Raw genomic sequence first — 27868 nt, 5'->3', positions numbered from 1 at the left:
TCAATGGCAAATCAATATCCATCTTACAGCACAGGGACAATTTTCCTCTTTCAATGGCTTTTTTAACAGAGTTCCATTTGCTGTCTATTAAAAAAAATGTTAATAATGACAATATACTGAAATGAAAGAGAAAAGGAGAAAATCCTTTGAGGAAGGTATAGATGGAACACATGTAAAATAAGAAAATCTTTCCAAATATGTTGATTTAATGATTAAAAACGTATTGCATTTCTCAGAAATTTATCTTTTTATGAAATACCATATCAACAGAGAGATTGTCATACATATTGAAATCAATGAAGAATGAACATCAGCAAACATAATTTGTATAAAGCGGAAACATAAATAAACAAAAAAAAATCTCATTAAATGCCACATTAACAATTCTGCTTGGCAAAACAGTCTTCTGAAGACTGAAGAAAAGTATTGGACTTAATCTAAAAGAAATATTGTAAAATGTATATAGAAAATTAATTTTGGAATAGATTTTTTTTAAAGCACAGTTCAAGAACCTCTGGGTAAGAATCAACAGGTAAACAAATAATGCAGATGTCATCATGGCCAGGATGATGACACTGACAAATTATTCTTTGAAGAATTAGGGACACTTCCAAGTCAACTGCCCTTGTCCTTATGGGGGACTTCAACTTGCCAGAAATTAACTAGGAACATCACACAGCTGGTACAACCTGGGTCAGAAAATTCCTAAAAAACCTGGATGACAACTTTAAGGAACAGGTCCTAGGGGAGCTGACTTGGAAAGATGCCTACCTTGATCTTCTGACCGTCTTGGCCACAGCAACCATGAAGTGATCGAGTTTAAAGTCCCTGTTGACAAGAGGAAAAGTGCCAACAAAAGCTCAGCTCTGGACATGAGGAGGACAGACTTCAGGCTGCTCAGGAAATTAGTAAATAAGGTCCCCTGGGAAAAAGTTTTTCCAGCTGTTGGGGTCCATCAGTGCTGCTCACTTTTTAAACTACACCTCCTAAGGGTACAGGAGGTGTACCTAAGGGTACATTCCCAAATGTCAGAATTCAAGCATGCAAGGCAAACGGCTGGCTTGGCTGAGCAGGGATTTTCTCCTGGAAATAAGGCAAAAAAAGAAGGTGTATGCCCAGTGGAAGCAAGGTCAAGTAACATGGGAAGAATTCAGAAATGCTGCTTGCCACTATAGGGAAAAAATTCCTACAGCCAAAGATCATCCAGAATTGAAGCTGCCAGAAGTGTGGGGAACAATAAGAAGAGATTTTTTCAAATATATTATTGTCAATAGGCAGTATAGAAATGTTATATAGGATGTTATATAGGATGTTATAGGCCTGTTACAGGATGAAGATTGTCACCTCAAAAACTGGGACAGAGACAAGGCAGAGGTGTTTAATGTTTTCTTTCCCTCTGTCTTCATCACAGATGATGGACCAAGAGGGTATCAGTGCCCTGAGCTGGAGGACCATGACAGGGAGAATGATCAGCTCCCAGCTGACTGTGAAATTTTGTGGGATCTGCTGCTCCAGATGGATCTCTACAAATCTATGGGGCCTGAAGGTATTCATCCTAGAATTCCCAAAGAGCTGGCTGATGTAATTGCAAAAGCTTTGTCAATGACTTCTGAGCAGTGTTGGGAATCCAGAGAGGTCCCAGCTCACTGAAAGCTGGAGAACATTGCCCTGATTTTCAAAAAGGGCAAGAAGGAAGACCCTGGAAACTGCAGGTCTGTCGGTTTCATTTCAGTGCCTGGCAAAGTTATGGAGAAGATTATTCTGGATTTGTCTGGAATACAGAAGATTATGTCTGAAAGGCAATGCAGTCATTGGTCACAGCCAGCAGGGCTTCATGAGAGGAAAGTCCTGCTTATTAAACCTGATTTCCTTTTATGACAAGGTAACCCACCTACTTGATCAAGGGAAGCCAATTGATATAATCTTTTTGAATTTCAGTAAAACTTTTGATACTACCTCTCATAGGATCCTTCTGGACAAAACACGTGATGCAGTGGGTGAGCAATTGGCTAATGGGTCAAGCACAGAGGGTAATAGTGAATGGGGGAACATCAGACTGGAGACCTGTCACTAGTGGGGTTCCACAGGGCTCCATCTTAGGTCCTCTGCTCTTCACCATCTTCAAAAATGACTTGGATACAGGACTGGATACTAAGGGATACTAAGCCGGTTTGCAGATGACACAAAAGTGGGAGGGAGCTGTTGACTTCCTTAAAGGCAGGGAGGCCCTGAGAGAGACCTCCAAAAATTAAAGGACTGGGCGATCACCAACCATATGAAGTTCAACAAGGGAAAGTGCTGGATTCTGCACCTGGGATGGGGCAACCCTGGATGTCCGTACAGACTGGGGAATGAGATGTTGGAAAGCAGTGCCACAGAAAGGCACCTGAGGGTCCTGGTTGATGGCAAGTTGAATCTGAGTCAGCAGTGCCCTGGTAGCCAGGAGAGCCAAACGTGTCCTGGGGCTATCAGGCAAAGCATTGTCAGACAGTTAAGGGAAGGGGTTGTCCTGCTCTACTCTGCACTGGTGTGGCCTCACCTTGAATATTGTGTGCAGTTTTGGGCACTACAATATAAGAAAGATATTAAGCTCTTCGAGAGTGTTCAAAGGAGGGCAATGAAGACGGTGAAGAGCCTTGAGGGGAAGCTATTTGAGGAGTGGCTGAAATCAGTTGACTTGTTCAGCCAAAGGAGAGACTGAGGGGAGACATCATTGAAATCTTCACTTTCCTTATGAGGGGAATGGAGAGGTAGACACTGATCTCTGCTCTGCAGTGACCAGTGACAGAAGCCAAGGGAATGGCCCAAAGTTGTGTCAGGGAGATTTAGGCTGGATATTAGAAAAATGTTCTTCACCCGGAGTGTGTTTGGGCACTGGAACAGGCTCCCCAGGGAAGTGGTCACCAAGACCAACAGAGTTGAAGTGTTCGAACAATACTCTCAGGCACATGGTGTGACTCATGGGGATGGTCCTGTGCAGGGCCAGGAGTTGGACTTGAGGATCCCTGTGGGTCATTTCCAACTCAGCATATTCTGTAATTCTGTGATACTTTAGTAAACACTGTGTGATTATAAGGATGCACACAGAATAAGTATGGGGAAAGAAACATGCATATGAATTGGAAAGTTAATTGATTCTGCCCATAAGTGAATTAAAAGCTTGAGCTTTCATTTTAGACTTGGATCATATAAGCTGGATGGAAGATTCCATAAATTTACTCAAATATTGTGAATAATGTTCTCAAATTTTAGTATCACTACTTTCTCAACTTATTATATCTTACTAAATTTCAGTCTTCTGTGACGTTATAGTCAGAATGGATGAATTTTAAACCAGTAGTGTGTTAATCACAATGAAACGCTGTGATTCTGTTATTTCTTTCTCATATTGCTCCTTTGTTCATAAGTCAAATAAATGTTTTACCTCTGCATATATTCCATTGGGACAACAGTTACTTATTCATAGCCTTTCTGCTGAACCTAGAATATAGTAATCTTCTGTCATTGTGTGAAGAAAGTATCTCAATGCACAGAGTGAATAAAATTACCCTTAGTGACAAGGTTAATGTACCAAAATCAGGTACATTCTTGGCTGAGGACTGTCAAATATTCTTGAGCTGCTATAACCCTTTGAGACTCCAGATGGAATGAAATGGAAAACAATTTAATTAAATGTGCTGGGATTGTAATTTGGGACATTATGTATTTATTTATGAAATCTGGTTTGGAAGAACTGTATTACATTGGGAAATTATGTTTACTAGTAAACAGAATATGTGTCGACACAGCTTAACAGAGTGGTATAAAGGCAATACATAGATATTTAATACAGTCACAAATTAAAGATCTGGTACTAAATCTGAATGTTTTTAAACAAAATATATTCATTGGACTTTCATAGCATAAGAAAGCAGGTTTCATTAACATGTTATAGATCCATGGCATTGTAGTGCCTTCTTGTAAGTGTAGCTATGATTAATTTCAAACACCTATTAGTCCAGGGTTATAATCAGGTTAGTCTGATAATGTACAATTTGTCAAGAAAGATTTAAAGCAGAAATCCTCTGGGTGCACAAGTTTCTGTTTAAAATTCCTTAAATCACACAGAGACTAAAAATTATATTTCAGATTCTGTTCTGAGGAAAGATTGGGGTTTTTCTCTATTCACTACTTTTTATTTTCACAAGATCAAGGTTAACAAAAAAAGCAACAAACTTGTTATTTTCACCTGGATATTTGAATACAATAACAAATAAATGTCATGTTCTGCTTTTATATTTTCAGGCTTTTCACTATTGTTACCTCATTCAGTTGACTCTGGTTTTGTTAGAATCACACCATTAGCACCATAGCAGCAAAACAGACAGAGAAACAGATTATCTGTTATACCCTGTATATCCTTCACTTCATGAGTTATTTCTTAGCTCACTCCATAACTTATTCAACTGAACTGTACTCTGACAGTTCTGAGGCTTAACTAGTGAAGGGAATTTCTTTTCCAGAGGGAATTATTTCCTTCCCAGGCACCGTGCTCTGCGTTGGGCTTGATGAATATACAAAAATTCAGAAAATAATAATACAAAAATTGTATCCTGAATTAGCTCTGCATAAAAAAACAAGTTGTTGGGCTATTCACATTGAAGAGATAAATGGATGCTGTTTGTAGAAACCTGTTTCACAGGTCTCCACTTAGGGTACTTGACCAGTTTCAAGTCATATAGGCTTCATTTGAATCAGGTTTTTGATCCCAGCCTTTTCTCTACCCAGTATTAGCATGCGGGACTCTCACCGCTGCTACCCAGGATCGAATCCCAGTCCCCCGGGCAGATGGAGCTCGTTAGCCCTGTGAGGCCATCCATCTATGAGAAGGTCACTCTAAACAAACCTACGTCCTGAGGACCTCACTGCCATTGTCCAAGCTTGCTTGGCCCCAGCAGATGAACCTTAGGATTAAAGGGTGGGCTCAGTTCAGCGCATGCTGTGTCTCACCTAAAAAATCCCTTGCGCAGGCTTGAAAGGTAAAAGACCTTTCCCAAAAGTCTTCGTTCGCGAAGACTGGCCATTATTATTATTAAAAAATACCGTAGTTCAATACTTGTAAAATTACACTATTGCAATGCAGTAAAAAACCAGACATTTAAACACAAAAACTATTCAGGAGAAAAGGGAAGAAAACACATAAAAATGTTATCTTTTAGCTGTTTTAAAAAAAATCAGATTTGAAATAAATATACGCAGGTGGTTTGGATTTTTGTTTCCAATAAACATTTTCGTCATGTTTGCTCACAGGGTATGATACTCAAAAAGGAGATGGTTTATCCTACTTCAAGATTTTTTGAGGCAAAGGTATGAACAGGAATTCAAACTCAGTACTGGTATATGCAAAATCAGTGATTTAAATAGTAGAAAATAAGAAAAAGACATAATTCTAGCCTCTACATTTTAATTTTGTAGGTGACATAAATTTTCTTTCTGTATCATGGAATAATCAAAAAAAAAAATCCAGCCATTCCATCCTTCTTAGATTTCCCTGACCATATATAATATTTCCTTGGTCATTTTCTAGTTTTCTTTCACACCTAAGATATAAGACCCAAAAAAGTATTTATTGACCTTTTCAGAGCAGAGGGAGAAACAAAATAAAGGCGAACTCATTATGCAATATGTGAGATTCACTTTAAAAAGTGGTGTCAAGTGGCTATAGATTTATGTAGAAAAAAGTGACAAAAAAACTTAGCTATATCTCAATCATAATAATACTTAGTTTTTATGGCTCAATTAAATGGATATACAATTATATTTGACTAGACACTCATAGCTAATTTCCTACAGGATCTTGGCCTCAAAATGAAATTGTCTTCTTTTGCTAGACAACTTTGGACATAGAAGACTTAAATATATTCTTTATTTATTTATTCTAAATAATCTCGTTTGGAAAGAAAACAGGTTATTCAATTTGACATTACACTATATCTTTTTAGCCCTTTGGACTGGATGCCTATTATCTAAAATATCAGGTTCTTCCTTTTAATCTGTAATATAAGCCAAATTGTGCATAGAATTTATTTTTTAATTTATTTTTTAAACTTCTATACTGGCAGTTAAAAACACAATCTAGAAATTGTCTAAGCCATGTCTTGAGATTTGGAAGTATTTAGAGCTCAAGGATTCTTCTTGAAGGAAATTAAGTCCCTACGTGCCGAGGTCTTTAAAATTAAAAAAAAGGTTTTATTCATTCTAGAGTTCATAAGTAGAAGTCAGATGTCATTCTAGAGTATCTGTTTTTCTCTGAGGAGGGGATAAACTACAGGGCGGTTCCAGATTAAACTGCATACCCTCCTGACTGTGTTACAATGAAAAGCGGAGGAGAAAAAATAGAAACATTTTGTTGCTTCCTCACTTAAAATAACTTTTAAGTGAGCAGAAATTAAAGCTAGGAAATGCACATTGGAAGATAAGTCACATGCTTGATACTAAGTGCAGTGGTGACATTTAGGGATATTAGTTAAAAAATGAATCAAAATTTGTTGTTTTATTTTTAGATCAGATTTACCTTAACACCACAAAAATAATCTATTGCTGAATATAGTTACTTTTTTATTACAGAACACTGTGGATTAACATATATTCTGTTTCCTGAATTCTATTAACCCACATACTGAGAAATACAGTATAATTCAATCAATTTTCTATTTTGTCAGTAATTTGACTTTTATTATAATAAAATTTCCATGAACTTATTCTCACTAGTCACATTCTCATTGGCCATTTTCTATCACTTTTTCTTTTCTCTTTTTTTTTTTTTTTAAATAATTCAAAGCTTTCTAGTTTGTTTTTTGACACATAATGTTATACAGAAAATACAAATACTTCAGTGAAATTGAGGTATATAGTGGTCACACTACGGAAATAATGCCTTCCCAAGACAGTGACAGCTGATGTTAGAGTAGTGAAGCATTAGTAGAAGCAGGATAAAATGTTCGACCTGTATCAGCAAAAGGAAAGGGACATAAGGGACATGCAAACCAATATGTGTTATACCAAAAATAGATATTTTTTTAATATATAGTGGATAAGCACCACCTGCCTCATACACTCATTCTTCCTGATATTCTGTGTTTGTTTAATTTTTTTCCCTTATATATCAATAGGCTATCAGCCTTGCCAGCAATACAAAAATCACTACAAGAGAAGAAAAACAGGCAAAATGAAGACTAGTAATATTTTTACTCTCACCTTGAAAGGAGCAGAGACAGAGTTCTGATCTTTACTTCCTGTTATCTTTATGTATTTTGCACTACACAATTGCTGTATTGAAGATGACATATATAGCTACATATATATAAGTCCTCTATTTTATAGAGATTGGGGTTCCAGGACTACCCTTATCCATGTTAAATATCGCCTTGCTGTAAGACTATATGTGGATATAACAGATGTCTAATTTTTAGGAACTGCAATTCCTTAGTTAGTTACTTAAATCATTCTAAATCTACCTCTGTACTCTATTTCTTTTTTTTTTTTAAATACATTAATAAATGCAGATTACACTTCTACTACATAAATTGGAACATTCTTGATATGCTTACATTATAAAAGTTACTAGTATAAAATGACCTTTCATTATGTTTGGTTTTGGTTTTTGTTGTTGTCGCTGATCATTAACCTAATAAGCATTTTGCTGTTGAGCCACTACTTGCATTGTTCCATTGAATCTTTTGACTACTATTAACAAATATTTCCCCTGACAGCCGCAGCTACCATAAGGCAAAAAACGTTTACCTGAAAAAAACGTGAATCATATAGATGAAGCTGGAAGCCCTGGCCTTTCCAGATGCTCTGATCTATACCTTTTTTGTGAATGAGTAACCAGGTGAGTTATGCAGTACCTATCAGTGTTTTCAGGCATAGATGACAACCTTTTACTAGCAATGTCTTCATGTAGACTGTAAGACATAAACATCTAAAAAACGTTTATAAAGCCATTACCAAACAAATGAAGTGGGCTATATCCTTCAAAGATACAGAAATGAAACACAGAAAAGACAAATCTGGGACGAAGGGCTCTGTATAGTTATTTAAGTAGACTACTTGTGAAATGTTTAAAAAAAAAAGAAGAAAGAAAAGAAAAAACAAAATCAAAACATACACACATGCACACACACACAAACCCCCAAAACTTAAAAATAAGGAAAAAAGCCCATGCTAGTTATGTAGAACATGGCTTAACTGAAGCAGAATCTGTTGATCCAAATTTGAATTTATTCATGCAGACTGGGCTTACATCCAGCAGAGAGTCAGGATACAATTCTAGGTGAAAAATCAGTGAAAAATTTTAACTCAGAATACAAACCCAGTTTGAAAACAAGAATTGACTTTTGACCTCAGATACCTTATTTTAATATTATCAACAGTATTTGAAGAATTGATTGTTGTTGTAATTAGAGGATATATACCTGCAAAATATTTTAAGATCTCAGATAACACATGTTTACTAAGCAGGTTGAAGTGGAAATTTTTAGGTAGTAGCAATGTCAAAAAAAGCCTTTAGAGATGGAGATCCTTAAGAAAAGAGAAATAAGATTTAGGAAACTAGAAATATTGATATTTTAAAATTACATGGAACTACTTGGTTCTGCAAACTCTTCAATACACTGAAACATTTGCTGCAGATATGAATAGTGCTACTGGACCTAATATTTGCACGATTCATCTTTTGAATTAAAAACTCATGTTGAAATGAAAAGATTATATTAAGATAACTAAAAGCAGGTCAATAATCCCTAGGCAACAAAAAAACCCACCCTGTATTGAATATAGACCTTTCCCTGTTGAATTTATTTTTTATTTGATGACCAAAATAATGGTGTAACTTACTCCTGTAAGTAGATGTGATCCAAAACCTCTTAATGGAGTGGCATGCAGCAGGAAACAAGTCTTGGATGTGCAGGTGCAGAGCCTCTGTGTTTTTCACTCAGTGACAGAGATATCGTCACGTTCTCTAAAGACAAAACCACAAGCACAATCCTGCCAAACCTACAAAATCTGCACAGGGTTACTTAGCTAAACTACTTCAAGTTGGAGCAGTGACACATTAATTGTAAAAGGATCTGGTGCACTTCAGCTGGAAAATTGGGCAATGGACATGGTTGGCTTTGTAACTGTTTTCTCCAAACATTTCATGGGGCATAAAGATAAGAACTGTGAATGTAGAAGACAATAAAAGGGATAGAAGTTGTTTTGGTTTGGTTTTTTTAACAAAGTATTCCTATGATATAGAGTAGGAAAAAAGGTTTCTTAGCGTATTTTTGATCTGTAATGATCATCCAGCACATCATGACCAAGCAAAGGTGATGCATATAAACCAAAGCATTCTCTAGAATTCTCTGAAAATCATGTATCAGAGAAAGAAAGGCTGAAAAGTGTACTGGAAGAATGCTAAAACTTGCCGTATCCCATTAGGTTACTAACTGTAATTACAGCAAGGCTAAAAATTTTTAGACAAAAAACAGAACATGGACCAAAACTGGTCTATATGATTCCCTTCTGTAAGATCCATTCGAAGCAGATTGGCATAGGGTTATAGATTTCTTCACTGTAGTTCTCACTGCAGTCCTGGACAGAAGACTATCAAACTTACTAGGACAGGAGGAAACAGGAAACACGAGGTGGTATATTACAAAAATCTTTCCCTTAAATTGTGAGAGATCCCTCATAAATGTACTAAAAATAAAATATTTTTCATATCTTCATGGGACATGTTTGCCTGAAGAATCTTTGTCCAGCAATCTGTGTTTACAAGAAAGAGAACAATTATAAATGTAGCAACAATATGAGGACTGTAACATTTGTATTTTATCCCAGCTTCAGTCTAGTATTTAATTCTTTTAAAATAGTATTTCAGAAATATGAACGAATGAGAGTATTTTTAAATTTTGACTATAAAATTATATTTACCTGTTTACAATCACAAGACAAAATCTTGCATCGTACACAGCACCAAGGGCTATGTCAAAGTGTTTAAATCAATATTCTTTAACAGGAAGGAAAAATGTGCTTCCTTAACATACTTAACTAAAACAAGGTGCAGAGTTCTTGGAAATTATTTAACATGCTTAGTACTAGATGGCTTGCATTTCCTCTCCCTGACTTACATGTTTAAACCTTTCATTGGTTTTACTGTATGGGATTGATGTGCTCCAGCAGAGTTAGCTTATCACTGCAAGCCACACTCTGTTGTGAAGCCTGTCTCAAAGAAAATACAAAATGCGTTCCGAATCTTTGATATTTCAATGAAAATTCCATAATGTGTTTTAAAGAATGTAAAACAAACCACACCACACTATAATTGGCATTTATCTCAGCTGATAATCTATGCATGCCTACTTGTAAACCTGGAAATAACAGAAAAAAAAAAAAGAGTACATACTAAAATGAGGAAAATAAAGTATCTTACAAAATACAAAGTATATAGCTTCTTTTTTTCCCAAATCTATGACAACATTTAAGGGAACTTCCATTTCTTTGCGGAAAAAGCGCTTCAATTTTGAATGACTAGAAAAATCCAGTGTGCTCCCGATGTCATCTTTACAGGTAATTATTTGTGTAAAGAAAGAGTATTTATTAATTTTGAATGTATTTGTATTCATTTCATAATGTACAACATGAAAAAGAATGAAACAATAGCAGACTGAAATGTTCGTACTGCAAATTCTCTATTTGTGAAAATGTGCTGAGGAAGAGACATAACATCTGAGAAAGTCGGTGATATTGTGTCAAAGGAGATGAGGAAGAGGAAGAGAAAATGAAGATAGTGGTCTTCTGAGACCTCCAACTCAAATTTGGAAGGTGTGTCAGGGGCATGGTGAGGGTGGTACTATGGGAGGGATGGTTTTGGAAGTGGGTGTAACAGATGAGGAAATGTCCAAATATTGTAACTAGAATCTGAAAATTGTAATTAGGTGATAGTATAAAATAGTAAAGCCTATGCAATTCTGTGTGCACCATTTGGAAAATATTCCTTTGCACCCGGCTCTGTAATAAAAGAATGCTACCCACTAAAACTCACAAACTGAATCTTGGGGTTTTTCTTCTAAGAACCGATTTTAGTCACCAACCTGTACATTCTGGATATTCTGGATATGGGAACTTCCATCTCTTATAGACAGCTCATCTTTTTCAAAACTTAGTATTCATTTGTTCAGCCTTCCTTGTTTGAAATACAATTTTGTATTTCCATATAAATTAAAAACCCCAAAGATCTCAAAAAAAACAAGGAAAAACAAACTTGGTTTTCAAAATATTGGGGGTAGGTGTGATGGGTGTGTGAAGCTGATGATACCGTGGAAATATCTTCTTATGTTTCTTTGGGATTATCAACATTCTGTGTGGATCTTATCATAGAAATCTCACTGCAACAGTGGACATGTAAAGATAATTTTGAATATATTTAAAGCTTTTTCCTTCAGTATTTTTTTCAAAGCATCATGGTAATGCTACTGGTTTCCACAGCAACAAATAGCATTTCCCACCTCCTCATTTTCCTCTATCCTCTTGCCTGGCAGCGCTCCCTGTAGGACTGACATCTCTTTGTGTAAAAATAAACAAGCATAATTTTGTGTAATACTATCCAAATAATAATGCTGCAGTATCTGGATGAAATATGTATTTTTGCTGCCAAATAGTGGGCTTAACTCCAGGTTTTATGCTCCCTGTTTTTATGTCTTTTTTTTTTGTTTTTTCACATATGATTTGGAGAGGAGTATGGAAACCAATCAAAACCAAGCAAGGCATTGGCAAATACCATTTCTTCCTGACACAAACGACTCTCAAACATCTCAAAAGACTAATGGTCAGGCTCTCAAAAATAAACCCAAGAGTTTCATGAATGATAGATATGTTTCATTCCTGAATCAATCACAAACTCATCCTGATTTCTCTGACTACCCCTGTTAAAGATCAGTATTCCCAAAATAGCTTTAATCAGTTATTTTCAGCCTAAGGGTTGTCAGCAACTTGCTCGTTATGACTGTTTCTCATTCATTATTCATCTAGTGTAACTGGTCATATGAATAACATGACACCACTGCTGTCAATGCTGATGTCCAGAACTTGTTGAACAAGTTCAATAATAAGCTCAATAACAACAAGTTCAATAATAAGCTCTTTATATAAATTTTAACATGCATAAATATTTTTATAAAATAAATAAAACATTTAGTTTGTGAAGAATTTACTTAATGTATTAGGAGTCAGCTCATATATTTTAATAATTTTAATGTGAAAAATTCTATGTAGTGAACAAGACATGTTTTGCAAGTTAATAGCCTAAAATTAATAAAAATAAAAATAAAAATGGAAATTGAGTCTTTATGGGTAGTTAGTTTTGCTGTGAAAAAAAGCTTGTTCAGTCCATCCTTGTAACTTTATTTACATCAATAAATTTTGCCAAGGTACAACCTGTGTGTTAATAAAATCAAAATATTCTTACAGAAAACCCCCATATATTAATTCTTTCAAGAAAAGACTTTTAAAATTTTATGTAACATATTGTGGATTGCTTAATAGATCTGTTCATCAGGCATTCTTAATATGCAATATTTAATTCTATTGTCAATATCAAGCATTCTTCAGTAATTAATCATTCAACAATTCCTGAAATTGAAAAAAAAAGTTTTAGAAACCAGCTACCAACAAAAAAATCAAAACCAAAACCCTAAACATATACAAGCATTGCTTTTATTTTTTTTCTTCCAAACTTTTGGGTAAATTGTCATCTTATATTGAGGGTTTTTTTTGAAACTATGAAAACAAAAATATAGGTAAGATGGAAGGGAAAGAGTACTTACACAAAAACATATTCTGAGAAATTGAAGAGTTAAGAAAAAAAGAATAGTTATTATATAACTACCAATTAAATAAGTTCCAAGAGTCATCAACACTGACTGAAAAGCAGAATTTTTTTATGTATTTTTGCTACCTCTCACATCCTCATTAGTACTCTAAATGGTTTACTGGTACCTTGCAATCAGGTAGACCTTATATTTGTACACAAAAACATTGATTTAACCTTTGCTTCTTTGTAAGTCTGTTACTAATACACATATTCACAATTTCCTCATTAACACATTTTCAGATTTCCACGTTATGTTGGAAAACTAAAAAAAAAAAAATATTATTTGCCTTTTTTATTTGTAGAAGTAAATTTTGACTGGTACAAGTGAAGGTATTTTTGTTAGACATAGAATCATTTGATTGACTGGGTCCTAGCTTATTGCATGTATGGTATCATGCTCAGTCAAAGATGAGCGTATGTAAGAGTAATTTGGTTTTGCTGTCCTGAATGCTCCAGAGGGCAACAATAGTGTCTCCTCATTCTTTGGAGACTCGCATTCCATGGAGAAATGAGAGTGTTCAGGCTGGGGCAGTTTCTCAATGAAAGGGAAAGAAAGATGAGAGACACAGCAAGACTGCAAATTTTCAGTATCTTGTGGAATGCAGAGTGCCTTCATGCAGCAGGGAGAAACTCTAAACCTGAGCCAAGCCTCAGAGGCAAAAGCTTCTTTCTTAGAAACAAAGATGGGACTCCATAGAGTTTTTCAACCTAGGAAGACACTAAAAACTTTTGGATTAGAAAGCAAGGTGACATGAGTGGCTCAGAATATGTGGGGAATAGCTAGTGTCTGATAGATTTAGCTTTATTTTAATGTCTCACACAGAAAATGTGAGTTGCTCTGCTTAAAGAACAGCTTTCCCTAGTTTATTATTTTCTGCTCTACAAACCAGAATGGAACCTTATTGGTGTTTTGGGAAGTGCTTGCTTTAAGGAAAAGGGCAAGAAAGTTCCCCTTTGGTGTACTTCAATTCCATCATAATATCCCACAGTATAAAACAGACACCAACATAGACTGTCAAGGCTATCCATTCCTGAACTTGTCTAGATCCTAGGCTGTCTGGAAAGTGAACAGGGAACCCACTCCCTCATGACTAGACATAACTGATTATAAGCAAAGGTGCAGGAAATGCTGAGTGTTTGTAAAAGAATAGTGCATCTTTCAAGCTCTTGTCCTACAGCTGTGATGCATCAGGATTTTTTAAATCTCCTATATTTCTTATTAAATATTTTAGACTTATTTTAGTTTTACAGCTTTTTAAAACACTATTGCTTTTCCGATCAGTTTATGGCTTTAATCCAGGAAAGCTTTATTGAGATGGAAAACAAATTTTGAGGTAACATTAACTACTGTCTTTTGTACCTGCTTTTTATGAGTGTTAGCTTTTGGCAACACAATAACTATGTACAGGTGTATCAATCTGACATTCACATTCATTATGAAGCTAGAATAACGATTCACTCTTTCAAAATGAACTGTTGTATAACTAGTAGTCAAGAATGTGTTGAACTACTTGTAGTTTATTGCTTGAGCATTAGCAAAGAGGGATAATTTTCATTTCTTGCTTCAACAGCACCTTCTATGAGTCCCTTAACTTTATTTAAATTATTTGTCCAAAGGAATTAACACTTTGCAGTCACATGTCAATGTATTTGAAAGATCAGAACCACAGAAAACAGCTGTAAATTCTGTCTTCTAATTGAAAACTTCGGCCTGTTTTATCTTATTATATAACACAACCAGATGCACAGAAAATGTGTGTATGTGTAAAACATAATAACCAAATAATTGTCTTTTCCCAATATAAGCAGGGATAATTTATAATACCATACTATAATCTATCTGCCTAAGATAAGTATCTGATAGTTTACAGACCCGTATGTTTCCTTGATTTTCAATCAAAAAACCAAACAAATAAAATCAGAATAAATTAAGCCCATGTAAAAAGTAAGAGATATTCAAGCTACTCTGAAATACCATATTAATTTGGAAGATACCTGTGTTTCTAGGTTTTCAACTCAATTTCTGTGAAGCATTCCCTCAGAATTCAGATTTTATTTTTTTTTGTTTCTCATATTAATGGGATTAAACCAACTAGATTTTGTTTCTCTTCCAAATTCTTGCTGACTTCTTTCATTTCACTTAATTTATATCCAAAAAAAAAGTAAAAAGCAAGAGAATCAAAAGCTATTCCACTTGATGGATCAGCCAGCAGGGCTTGCTTTTAGACAGACAGATGGTATCTTGCCTCTAGAGATAGACCGTTCCACCTGCACAAATAAGCTTCCATTACTCTTGAACCAGACTACCTCTCAGTATTCTTGTAGAGGAAAATATTGTATGGATCATCTTACAGGGATTGAATCAAGAATATGATAACTAAAATACTAACATTATTTTTAGTCTCCTTGCATTTAAAATATGGTGTTGTTTTTGTTTGTTGTTGGGGTTTTTTTGTTTTATTTTTTGTCTTCCTAGTAATCCTAGTTATGGTTTCTAGGACTTTGTAGTTTAAATGCTTCGATGCAGTGGCACAGAGGGCAGCACTGTTCTGTTTGAGGAATGAAGCATATGTAGAAAGACTTGGGTTCTCTCAAAGTCTACATTGGTAGTGATTGTATGTTTCGTTTCTTCTCTTAAAGAATAAAGTTGGTATGCTGTGCCCAGCTTTTGTCCCTCAGAAAAAGGGACAGCAAGAAACTGGAAGTGTCCAGACAAAAGTACACTAACATGGTCAGAAGCCTAGAGGAACATATCCTGCAAAAAGAGGTTGATGTGCTCAGGTCTCTTCATATATGTGAGAAAGAAGCTGAGGGGGGATTTAGCAATGACCTACAAATAATTAAAGAGGAATTACCAAAATGACAGAGCCAAACTTGTATTATTAGTATAAATGATATAACAGGGTGGAACAGACAGAGGTTATGACTTCAGAGGTTCAGATTAGATATTAACAGAAGATTTTTTCCTAGGTGGTGCAGCAACAAAACAGGAAGTCCAGAGAAATGTTGAAATCTCCATTTGTGAAGATTTTCAAGATCCACCCAGAAAAAAAATCATAGCAACCCTAAGCTGGTGCTGATTGCAATCCCACAGTTAGTGGGAGACACTACTACTTGACCTCCTGAGACTCTTTCCAATCAGTGTTTCTACAACTCTATGATAAGTTCTATGGTAATAATGGTATCCCAAAGACAATAATCCTCTTCAGATAAATAAGTTTTTTATATGTTTTCAAAACTGATAATACTATTTATTGCCTGTCCTAGTTAGAACAGCTGGGACCAGCTCATCACTGTGTGGGTGTAACCCAAAACTGTGTATTCTATACCCTTCCATGCCATTTTCCCAGAAAAAATAAATGATTTACAGCAGCTGCCCAGAGCACACCTGACTCCTCAGGCTATAAGCTGGGTGTTAAGAGGCCTGTGAGACAGGAGGATGCTCCTCCCCTCACACCCATTGTGGAGCTCCCTGCCCTGAGAGAGGTACTGGTCATTCCTGCCTGAACCTGAGGACATATAATCTTGGGGTCTTGGGACTTTGATACCACTCGTGGGATCCAGAGAAGGACCGGAACTTGGACTGGACTACGACTACCACTCTCAACCAGTCTGAGACCATCACTCTCGTCTAGACTGCAACAGCACTCCCAACTGGACTGAGATCACCACCCTCGACCGGACTGCAACCAGCACTCTCACCAACAGGTTTTCCCTCTCCTTTTACTTTTTGGACTCAGGGGGGCCCAACCAACGCCACGCTGTTCATGCCCCAGGGTGCTGGGTTATACATCTGGGTTTTGTGTATTACAACCAATTGTTTGTCTGTGTAATTGTATTTATTGTATTATTTTTATTAAATTGTTATTCTGAATTATAATCTCTTTTGAGTTGGGTTCATTTTCCCCTGCTGGTTTACCTTTAAACCAGCATATTGCCACTGTGAATGAGGAAACTGAAGAAAGCCCTTGCATCTGCTGTTAGTTGATTCATTGTTTTTAAGTACAGATTTTTTGTTGAGGCATATATACTGCTTTTACCAAGCTCTTATCACTGTAAATTCACTGCTTGCTTTTAAATAAATAAATATTAATTAGTATCCTAATTTACTTGAGCTACAAAAGCTTGTCTCGTTGGAAGGAAGTATGTAATTTAGAAGTGCTAATTGTTTTATTCTACTTTGAAAGTTAATTAAACATTATTGCTGATACTGTTTTTATATGATAAACAACTTCAAAATGGAATGTTGCATCTTTAAAAAAAGAGTTATCAGCATTCAGTAACTTCGGGTATCTGATTATAATTTGTAAATCTCTCTCTTTGAATAAATTACCTCTGACTTTTTTTTGGACTAATTGTGTCCTTTTTTTTTAGTACTATACTGTAATAAGAAATCTTAATCTCGTGTAATAATAAATATTTATTGGTCTTGAAAAAAACAGGCTAATTTATTTTCATTTCATTTAAAATATTAAGATTCTTCTCTACCTGAAAAAAATGTGGCAATAGCAATTTATTCAAGGACCTAAACTGCTAAAGGCAAATACCAAAATAAACACTACAGTACAAAAAATAGGTAATTCACCTGATTAGAAAAGACTCAATATCTAAATTAAAATATGGTTAGTATTAAATTTCTTTTACTCTGTCATCTTAATATGTTTGTGTTTAGTCTTGGTTATGCAAACTGTCCCTTTATCATCTGTTAATATCTTTAATTCTATGTCTGCTTATAAATATGTCCATTTCTTCTCTTATAAAGTTTCCTTTGTAGAATTTTCACTTACCTTGATTTTTTTTTCCCTAACACATGCTTTCTTCTGATCAAAGCAATTTTCGTTTGTTTGCTGTTTTGTTTTACTTGCAAGGTAAAAGTCTCATCAGGTTTAAGAAACTGTAAGTCAGCAATTACTTAGTGCTATGACATGAATAAAGTATTTGAAGGCAGCTGAATACTCCATTTTGACTTTAAATGTATTGAAAAAAAAAAGAAGAAAAAAGGAAAAAGAGCCAAATAAAACATGAGTTTTATAAATTATTTACTTTGAATCTGAAGATCATTATTAGAACCCATCTTTCTTTACAAAACATTGAATTTATTCTAATATTCTGAATCCCACTTATTTATATATCATCTATGTGATTCTGCCACCTTTAGATTCAGAGTTTTTCAAAAATCCAAGATGGAAAGTCTTTCTATACATTCACTTTGCATATGAGAGTTGGTATTTCTAGGAAGTTACGATGTAGCATAAATTGGATTGGATACATGGACAGCAAAAAAAAGATGGATGGTGACATTAGAAGCAAACACACCACTAGAACCAAATTATTTTAAATCCATTGCTCTTGCCTCCCCACTCCTCTCCAAGGAATACATCAGTGTTATTTCAGCACATATTTTGCTATTGCTGAAGAGGAAGAATATATAATGATGCAGATTTGTATATGTTTTATGCTTCACAATGCATGGATGGATGTAAGCAGAAAAATAACTTTCACACAAATGTTTAATTTAATCATAAGACAATTTTTTTGAAAAAATTCATTTTGTAATGAACTACATAATGACGGAAAAAGTGGAGATAACTGATGATGAAATGAAAAATACATCTTATTCAAAGGACAATAACCTCGTCTAAAAATATGCTAGTCTTTCAAAAGAAAGGAAAATAATTGTGGCAGTGTTAAAAACCATCAGTGAGCTCTCCCTAAAAGTAAATGGATGCAGAGCTTTAAAGGGAAGAAATCGTAAAGTCTAATTCACCATTGCTCTGATGCCTGTAGATCTAGATTTACTTTGATAAAGTTGGTGTAAGTCTTCAAATGAACCTGTGTTCTCACAGATGCATGAAAGGTTTAAAGAGCTCAATCTATTTAGCTTATTAAAGGAAATTTTAGGAAGCAATTTTGTTGTAAGAATTTTAGTATCTTCAAGGGGAAATTATTTTTGATAATAAAAGGCTTCTTAATCTAGCAGACGGAAGGGTAACTAAATACAGTGGCTGGAAGTGGTTTAAAAGCAAAATGAAACTGAAACTTACGTACATGTATTTAAACATCTTGGATTAGTTAGTATAGCAATTCAGTGAAAAGGTGGAGAAATTAAATCCAGGCCAGAAATCCTTATCAGAGCTACATTCTCAATCAATCAAAACCTTTAAGGACTGATGCAAGAATCAGAATAACTGATATTAGATCACCTCTCTACCTCTTCTTCAAACTGAGCTGCAGCACACATTCAGTTATGTGTTGGTGAGGTGGTTATGAATGGTTTCCAAAGTATTTTCTCTTCAGTTTCTGAGAACATAATGTTTCATTCAGAAAATTTAGTCAATTCATTATGGATATCATTTGCAACTTAGCAATTCTTTGGAACCAACTCAATTTTACCTCTTTTGTAATCTAAAATAAAATTCTTACTGTTTTAATAACCTGATACCAGTGGAATTGCTTCAAAAGACACAGCTGTTTCAGAGTCTGTTTTGCCTTTTAGAAAAATGTTCCAAACATATTAAGATAATATGTCAATCATTGCTAAAATGTACATAACACCATCATTGTGTTTGGAAAACTATTGCAAATCCAATAAGTCTGCCTGCCACTGTGCATCCACCTCTGCCACAATCATCTTGGATTTTTAAGTGTTTTTTTGCAGACTTCTGTAAACTGTAAGGATCCTGACTTGCAAACCAGATTGCTACTTGGCTTCTGTTCAGATTGGCAATTCACCTTGCAGTAGTTTCAGAAAGGGGATTTATACCCAAAGTTTCCCACCTCCTAGGTGGACAATGAATCTCTTTCAAAAAAGTTAATGATGTTACATGTTTGCCAATACGCTGCTACTACACACACATACAAAATGAAACACTGGGAAATCAGTTTAGCTCTAATACAGAGACAATTTTTCACAGGTGATGTAGGGAGTTGTCTACCAGTCAGTCATTTCCAGGCTTCCTCCTTTTCTCCCTTGATCACTGCTGTCACTTCTATGCCCATTTTCCATTCTTCAGCTACTACAGGCACAGATGCAAACAAGTGACAGCACGTTCCTCTCTCCTCCCAGTCAGTCAGCTGGAGCTTTTTGAAGTTATGTGAGATCATTGACCTAAGGATAATACATACAGCCATATAGCACCAGCCTGCACCCCATAATGGTCTGACAGGTAGTGGTAACACACCCAAAATCATGGGCAAAGGGAGATGTCCCACACCACCCACCCTCTCTTTGTGACACCTCAAAGTCCAGTTTGTAGTTCAAGAGCCCATTGGCTCACAGGACTTGCCTCTTCTTAACATGTAACAGTGGTTGTATTAGGGGCCCCTTTTTGGTCTTCCTAGAGGGTACCAAAAGAATTAAGCAACCAGTCAGAGGATGGTCTAAAAATACACAGTATGACAGTGTCAAAAATGGCCATCAGCCAGTCACAAAGCAGAATGAAAATACATGAAACCTGATGCTCTCAGAAGTGCCATCCTCCCTGTGTGTAGTGAGAGGACACTGCCTTTTCTGTTATGCTTCTGGGTAGGGATGGCTCAGCAACAACTAAGCACTTTGAAAACACATAGCACTTGACATTGTCAAGAAAGGAATCTCCCTGTTATAAAATGATGTCTGAAGCAACATGGTGGACCCTGAGCATGTAGTGGGAGGGGCTTCCAGCTCTGCTAGCCTTTGGCTATCCTCCCTGACATAAAACTGTAGCCAAAACAAAATGGCAGTCCCTGAATCTCTAGGGAAGGGACTTCCTGGCTGATGTATGTCTGGGTAAATGGAGTGGTTGTCCCACCAGTCATAAAACACCATATGACCAGAAAAGGGTCATTCACCACTTCCAGGGTGAATGGTACATATGGCTGTAGGCAGGAGTGTGGAGAACTTCTGCTGGAACTGAGGTACAAGCTACTTCTTATCTTGAATAAGAGTCCTCCCTATTCTATTATCAAGGATAAGCTCAAGGAGCTATGTGCACTCAAGTACACTATGTACTACCACGTAGTTTGCTATTTCTTGTCATGATGAGAAAGTTCTCATTCCCATTCTCATATGTGTATAGTTCCTTAAGTACAGTACAATCAATGTTACAGACTTTGCCTAAAACTGGAGAGGATCAGCATTGACAGAGACCTACAGCATATAATAGTGGACTGTGTTTATGGACATACATGTCTAACAACTCTCTATTTGATAAGGGACACATGAAACAGAAGACCTCTGAATATTAAAGGACTATTAGTGCAGAATTTTCTATGTTAACAACTGCAGTGTCTACTACTCCACTGACAACTAGTATAGGATACTTTACTGAGGTTATATGTATGTTCTGGGAAGCCCTGCCTCTGGACTACTCGAAGGTACATATAAAGTCATGAAAGTTCTTAATGTACTTGTTCTATAGGTCTTAGGGAAAACATGTTCTTTCCCTGACCTTCTCCTTTGAAATTGTTAATTGTTAATTTTTCCTTCTGTATTTTCTAAAACAGTGTTCCAGCTATAGAAAGAGTATTTTTATGCTGAGTTGGAGGCTGTTATAAATATTCTGTTGTCCTTATGACCATCAAAACCAGGGAACTGGCAAGATGCTTGCATTTTCTACAACTTTTACCTGCAAGCTGGGCAGTACACTGTTGGCACTAAACCCCACAAATGAGTCAGTGAGCTGATTGTGTCATTCCCCTGAGTCATTGACAACCCTGGTTATTATCAGGGCCCCTTTGATTGGTAGCTATGCAGCTAGAAGCAGGTGGGGAAGATGTATTTGCCTAATCAAGACTAAGAATGAGGGCTTATTCTTCCAAGTCTGAGATTTACCAGATTCCCTTGTGAGGATCATGTTTGTCTTCAGGATCGTGCACAGAGTTTGTGAGAGCAGATAGAGAGAGAAAGCAGAAGACTAAGAGTGGGAAGCTCCCACATAGCCATGGTCACTAGCAACCACTGCCCACTGCAGCTTATTCACTTGGTCAGTACCCAGCAAGTCAAATTTCTGCTCTTTCTAGTTCAAAAAAATGTAAAGTGGGGCAGGGCATGTCTGTCACAGGGAGAGATATTACCTCTGTGGGATGGAGATGGGTTGTTTGGAGCCAGTTGGAGGTGTTTGGAGCTCATTCCTCCACCTTGCTGCTCATGGGGAGCTGCCAATGTCTGCCGACCAGTTGGGAGTGAGGACCGGGCAAACTCAGAATAGGGGAAACATTCATTTGCATCAGGGGGTGAGGGGCCACCTTTTGACTCCTCATGGGGCCCCCAGAAAGAACCTCCAGGGCAAGAGGCAAACAGATGCACAGAGTCCCAAGATGGGTTCTGGGTCCAAGGGGGCTGCACCCACAGTAAGCACCCCACTGGCAGAGACTGCAGAGAGTTGACTCTCACTGTGGCAGCCAGCACCCTGTCCTGAGGTGGCAGAGCCCAGGAACACAGAAAGATAGGCTTCCCACCAGGGAAGAGGTGTTGGTGTTAGCCACTTTTCTTGTGTAACTCTTTCAAGGGTATTATCAATGAGAATTTTCTGTACTAATTTAAAAATTTAATTAGTCAAAAGTAAATTTCTGGATCCATAACTTCTGTTTTATCCCTTAGACCATAATAGGAGTTTGACTGTAAAAGCTCCTGAACTGGGAGAGATCCAAAGTATAAAAAAATCAATGGTAAGCTAATCATACAAAATTTCTGATCATCTCAGGTTGTTCAAATAGAAAAGTATCTATTTGCTACTTTTGAAATATTAGCTCATAAATATAGGCCTCTTGATGCTTGACTCTGCTTTCTGCTCCAGCTCACTGCATAAGCTTCCAACACAAGCTATAACCTTTGTGACAGATACACTTGAACCCTTAACCAAACTAGCTATAACTTGGTTCAGGCTTCAAAATAGGTAAGGACCTGAGCCATAGCCAGGCCTAGAACTTCTCTTGTTCAAACTTGTTCTCTGAAAACCCACAAAGGGGCAGAGTGACACAACATCGATGCACATGAGCTTAGAACACTGGTCATGCAATTAACTCATGAGTAGAGGATGGATCTTCTAAGACTCATTTTTCAGTTTCACAACAAAGAAAGTTGTGGGTACAAGGAGTCTCACGCATACGTTTTCCATTTGACTACAAGCCAATCACTTTATTCTATAAATATGACCGCCTCAGTGAGCCTTCTTTGAGGTCTCTTGCAAACTGCATTTATGACAAGCATCTTCCCTTGAGCTGGGACACCTCTCAAAGTCAATCCTTAAGTCAGAGAGATGTTTTACTGGCAGTAGATTTTTCGTAAGCAACTAATATCATGTATAACTTTGTAGTGGGGTAACTGTGATTTGTGCAGTTGTAATTGTGTCTTTGTAACTTTGGTTTGTCTTGATAGTTTTGATATTGTTCAAATGATTGAACAATATTGTTCAAATTTGAACAATTTGATGGTTTCCAAATGATTGTGTTGTACAATAATAGGAGCAAAGCTTGACATCAAACTTTGTTAAGGGGTACTTTTACATCACATTAAAACTACTTTTGCCGGTACCTTTGACAGTGGTCCTTTCAGCAATGAAAATTACCTATGTGCAACAGCCTGTTGATAACACCAAAGCTCCACAACAGGTGTGTGTGTCCTCTCATGATCCCATGACTTGCTCTATCCATGATTATTTATGCCTTGTTTAACTTTCCCTTCCAACACTATCACTTGCTATGACAAATACTTCATTTTTTGGACATATGCACAAAATTATTAGTTCCACATTCACTAGAAAGAAAATGGTCCCTTTTTAACTGTTATTCAAAGATTGTAATCATTAGCTCCTTCTTCGATGAGATTGATTTTTTGCTGTTCTTTCTCACTGGTTGAAGCACTGAGAAAGAAGTCTTCCTGTTGGTAATGTAACTCATGCTTGTAAACTTCCTGGAATAGAGCAGGGCTCTTGATGGAGGAAAGAAGAAATAGCCTAGTCCCCCTCAGAACACCCCCTACAGACAGTCCTCAACTAAGTTACTGATCCTTACCATTACAAGTCATTTAAACCACCTTGTCTCCTGATCTCAGAATTCTTGACCAATGTGTCCCAAAACTGTCACTGTACTTTGTGCTCTGAAAACGGTTAGTTGCAGGATTGTAACTTGTAAAGGGACAGTGAAAAACAGAGAAGTATCTAGAGACAACTGTTTCACTGCACTGAGAAGAAGCACAATTTTATACACTCTTAAGTGTGAAGGCAAGACTGTTTGACATATGATAAGTCCTCTGGTCGAGAAAATGTAAAGAAGATGCAATTTAGAGAGAAAGAAGATAATAGAAACCAAGATTTGCTGATAGAGGCTATAGAGACCAAGCCTTATTTTTGGAGCAGAAATTCAATAAAATCTCTTTGTGTCAAATCCAATCTGCTTTAAGTCAGATTTTGCTTTGTCAAACATCGTTGTCATTTGAGTTGAGTCTAATAAGTCTGGGAGAATTGGATGGGAGAAGCAGAGATTTACAGAGGCACATAGAAGGAAATGTGTCAGAACCAGCTGCAGCAAGAGGGGAAATCCGTATAGCCAAGGAGTAACACGGAAAAGACTGTGGCCATAGTTTTTTCATATTTGATTATTTTCTCCCATAATAATCTGGATTCTACTTTCTGTTTGAGAGCAGATGATGTGCTCTTAACACACAGAGGAGCAACACACATAAATGAATATTCTTTTCCTAAGCAGAATTCCTGTTGTATTCAAAGGATTACATCTGCACTCCAATTTAGGATGTAATTCAATACCTCATAGTTTGAATGGGATACCTAAGCTACCCAAGAATGTCCACTCATTTCAATTGCATTTCTGTATGTTTGTCAAAGATCAATAGTCCAGACCTTGAACATTTTTCCAGTCTATACAAAGCAACAGATGACATAATTTTTTTTATTTTAGAAGATGGTTGGTTCCCTGCATAGAGGCTACTTGTCCTTTGTGAATTCTCACATCTCTTCTGGGATCCATTAGAGATCAAAGTATTTATTGATAGGAAACAGTATGTTTTTCATGCTGAATGCTTCTATGCTGTTAAATAATGGAGCAATGGATCAATCTTGGAGTTGAGTCCAGGCCAATATTTTGAGGTTAGTTGTTTCTACAAAAAAATTTGCTTGGACTGAGCTCATTTGAATGGTCAGAGAAAGCAAATGAATAAACAGTTAAGTATCTCAAATGGCCTAGAGATGATCAAAACCTTGCCCCATATATCAACAGTCTCAAGGCCTCTGCCTCACAACATGCTTCCTATATGAACGAAATGTCCACTCTCTGCATTACATTCTTGACCAGGTTGGAGTAATGATACAGACAATGCTGGAGTCCTGTCAGAGAAAGATCTGAGCCTAACAAGTGTACAGCCATGAAAACACACTCTCTAAATGGAAGACTAGATGGGTCTGCTGTTAGGGAAAGTGTATGTATGCTCATAAAGGGGAGCTGCAGCATCAGGAAGAGCTGAAAACTGGGCCAACAAGACTCAGGTTTGCCAAGACAAGTCCAAGAGCAACTGAAAGCAAGATAATGTGAATGAGTGTTTGCCTGAGGTCTTACTCGATGGGATAATCTGCATAATAACAGAGTAACTTTATACCTGTTCAGCACTTCATAACTGGTAAGATAATTTTGTAATCTGCTAATTAACCCTCTGCGGTGGAACTATGGCATTGTTGCACAAAAGTCAATGCTCAGTGTTGTTGGTGGAGGCAACAAATTAACACAGTGGAATTATAACTATCTGGAATGCTGAGTATCCACCTAATTCAGAGTATCTCCCCTTTGATGTCAAATCACAGTGATGAGCAACAACCTCGTCATTGGTTAAGAATCTGTCAACTAATCAGAGAAAGTTTTAGGTTGCACAGTAAAAGTGTGGTCACTGCAAATAAGACTGGTGTCATGGGGTAAAACATGAGTCTTCAAGTCTACTTGACTAAGACACGATCTATCATGTCTTTATGTATTGGGGCACAAAATAATTGTGAATTACCTGGACAGCAAGTACGTCTCCCTGTCTCACATTTGTACTAACAGATTGTGTCAAATGTGTCCTCGATTTATGCAGCACTATTTATATATGCATTGGCAACTACTCTTCCCAGGGCTAGTGTCAAGTCTCTATAATAACATAATGCTCCTATACCATAATAGTGCTTTCTAATTGTTTTAGTTGTTTTAAATATTGTGTGGAAAATGCTACAACCCACAAAAGTTGTAGTTTGGTAAAATGATGCTGATTTGTTGCATTTCATGCCCTTGAGTTTGACATGAGGAAGTAGTGGGATATTTGACTTTGCAAAGTCCACAGAATTTTGGAAGATATTATGGCAAAGAAGGATGCCAAAGGCTTTTTGGGAGATTGGTTTTAACTATGTGACAACCATGTCTGGTTTTGGTTTTGTGTTTTTTCAGAGGAAACTAATTTTTTCTGATTATCATCTTTGGAATTAATGAACATTTATGAGACTTGTGTAATTAAGGACTCAGAACCCAAGAGTGAACTGGGAAGCTAAGTTATCTGAACCTGTGCTGCTATTCTACAAATATCAAACTGCTGCTACCTTAGATCTCAAGAGACTTTTCCCAGAAAGGAGTCTTGCTTTCTTATATGATACTGTAAAGTTTCATATTTAGGGAAAAAAATGGAATCAAACTATACAAAAAGGAATAGTGATTTTTGTTTTAGTGCAGACATCCATTGGAAAGATTTTTATATAATCATCCTCTAACACAAGCAAAATCCTTTAAGAATTTTAATACATACAAAATATATTAGTGGAATTTAACTCCATGGAAGGTTTCTCATGCAAAAAAAGGCATTAAATTTATCCAATAATTACCAAATACTGTTTGTAGAAAACAACTTGTTTATTTCTGTTCCTCTGTTACTTATTTTATCTCTATATAGATGTAAGGATAATTTTATATTTTAAAATATATATTGAGTTGTTCCACTGAGGACACTTTTCCCCACTTTTTTGTGCTTGTCAATCCTTCTTACTTCAAAACCAGCTTTATTATCTACATGCTTCTAAGAGACAAAACTTGTGTCTGCTGTTTTCATGTGATGTCATAGATTTCAAGGACATTTAGTTTCTTGTTTAAGACTGTAAAAGGTCTAGCTCTGGAAGATAAAAGATCCTCTGTGTTCAGTCAAGAATGGAGCAGAAGAAGAATGTTCATGTTTCTCAGCTTTTGGATTGTAAGATAGGTAAAAGATAGGTAAGATAGGTAAAAGCACAGAGCTTTCTGAAAAAAGGCATAGAAGCATCTTTTGTTTTGTACTGAATTTCTATATTGCTTACAAGATTTTTTCTGGTTTTCAACTTAGAACCTGGGCTTCTTGTGCTGCTTGAATCACTAATGAGAGTAAAGGTTTGGAATCTACTTTGTCAGGCAGTCAGTAGTCACAACTCCATATGATATCAAGCCACATTTGAAAATAGAATTCTGCTGTTTATATAAAGACTGTTTCAATTTTTTATTTCTGTAGAGTTTTTATTTATTAAATTATCCTATGTCTTAATCATGCCATATATTGTCAGAAGAGAGATACTCATACATAAATAATATAAGCGTGTCATCTTAGAATAGCAACCACAGATTTCTCGGCTATTGACAACAGCACATACTAAATATATAATGTGGTTTAGGTATGATTAGAAAGGAGAAAGGGAAGAATAAAACCAATTGCATTATCTACCATTTTGTTCTACATCTTGCATTTTCTCTATTAAAGGCCTCTGTTATTAATGTGAAAAAAGGAAGCTTTTCCCAGTTTGAGAAATATCTATGATCTCATTTAGGCATTTCAGTCAGTTTCATAATGATAGTTGAAATTAATTCAATCCAAGCCCCAGTTATGTACAATCTGTAAAATAAAATGTAAGAAATACAGCATTAAAAAGAATGTTAATTGCAAAGACTAGAAATAGAGATTACTGAGTTCTTACAAGATGTGTTTTTGTATGCTGTGCC

The sequence above is a fragment of the Neopelma chrysocephalum genome, unplaced genomic scaffold (genome assembly GCF_003984885.1).
Source record: "Neopelma chrysocephalum unplaced genomic scaffold, ASM398488v2 Primary Assembly neopelma1_25, whole genome shotgun sequence".
NCBI classification, from domain to species: Eukaryota; Metazoa; Chordata; class Aves; order Passeriformes; family Pipridae; genus Neopelma; species Neopelma chrysocephalum.
This window is presented reverse-complemented; position numbering follows the sequence as displayed.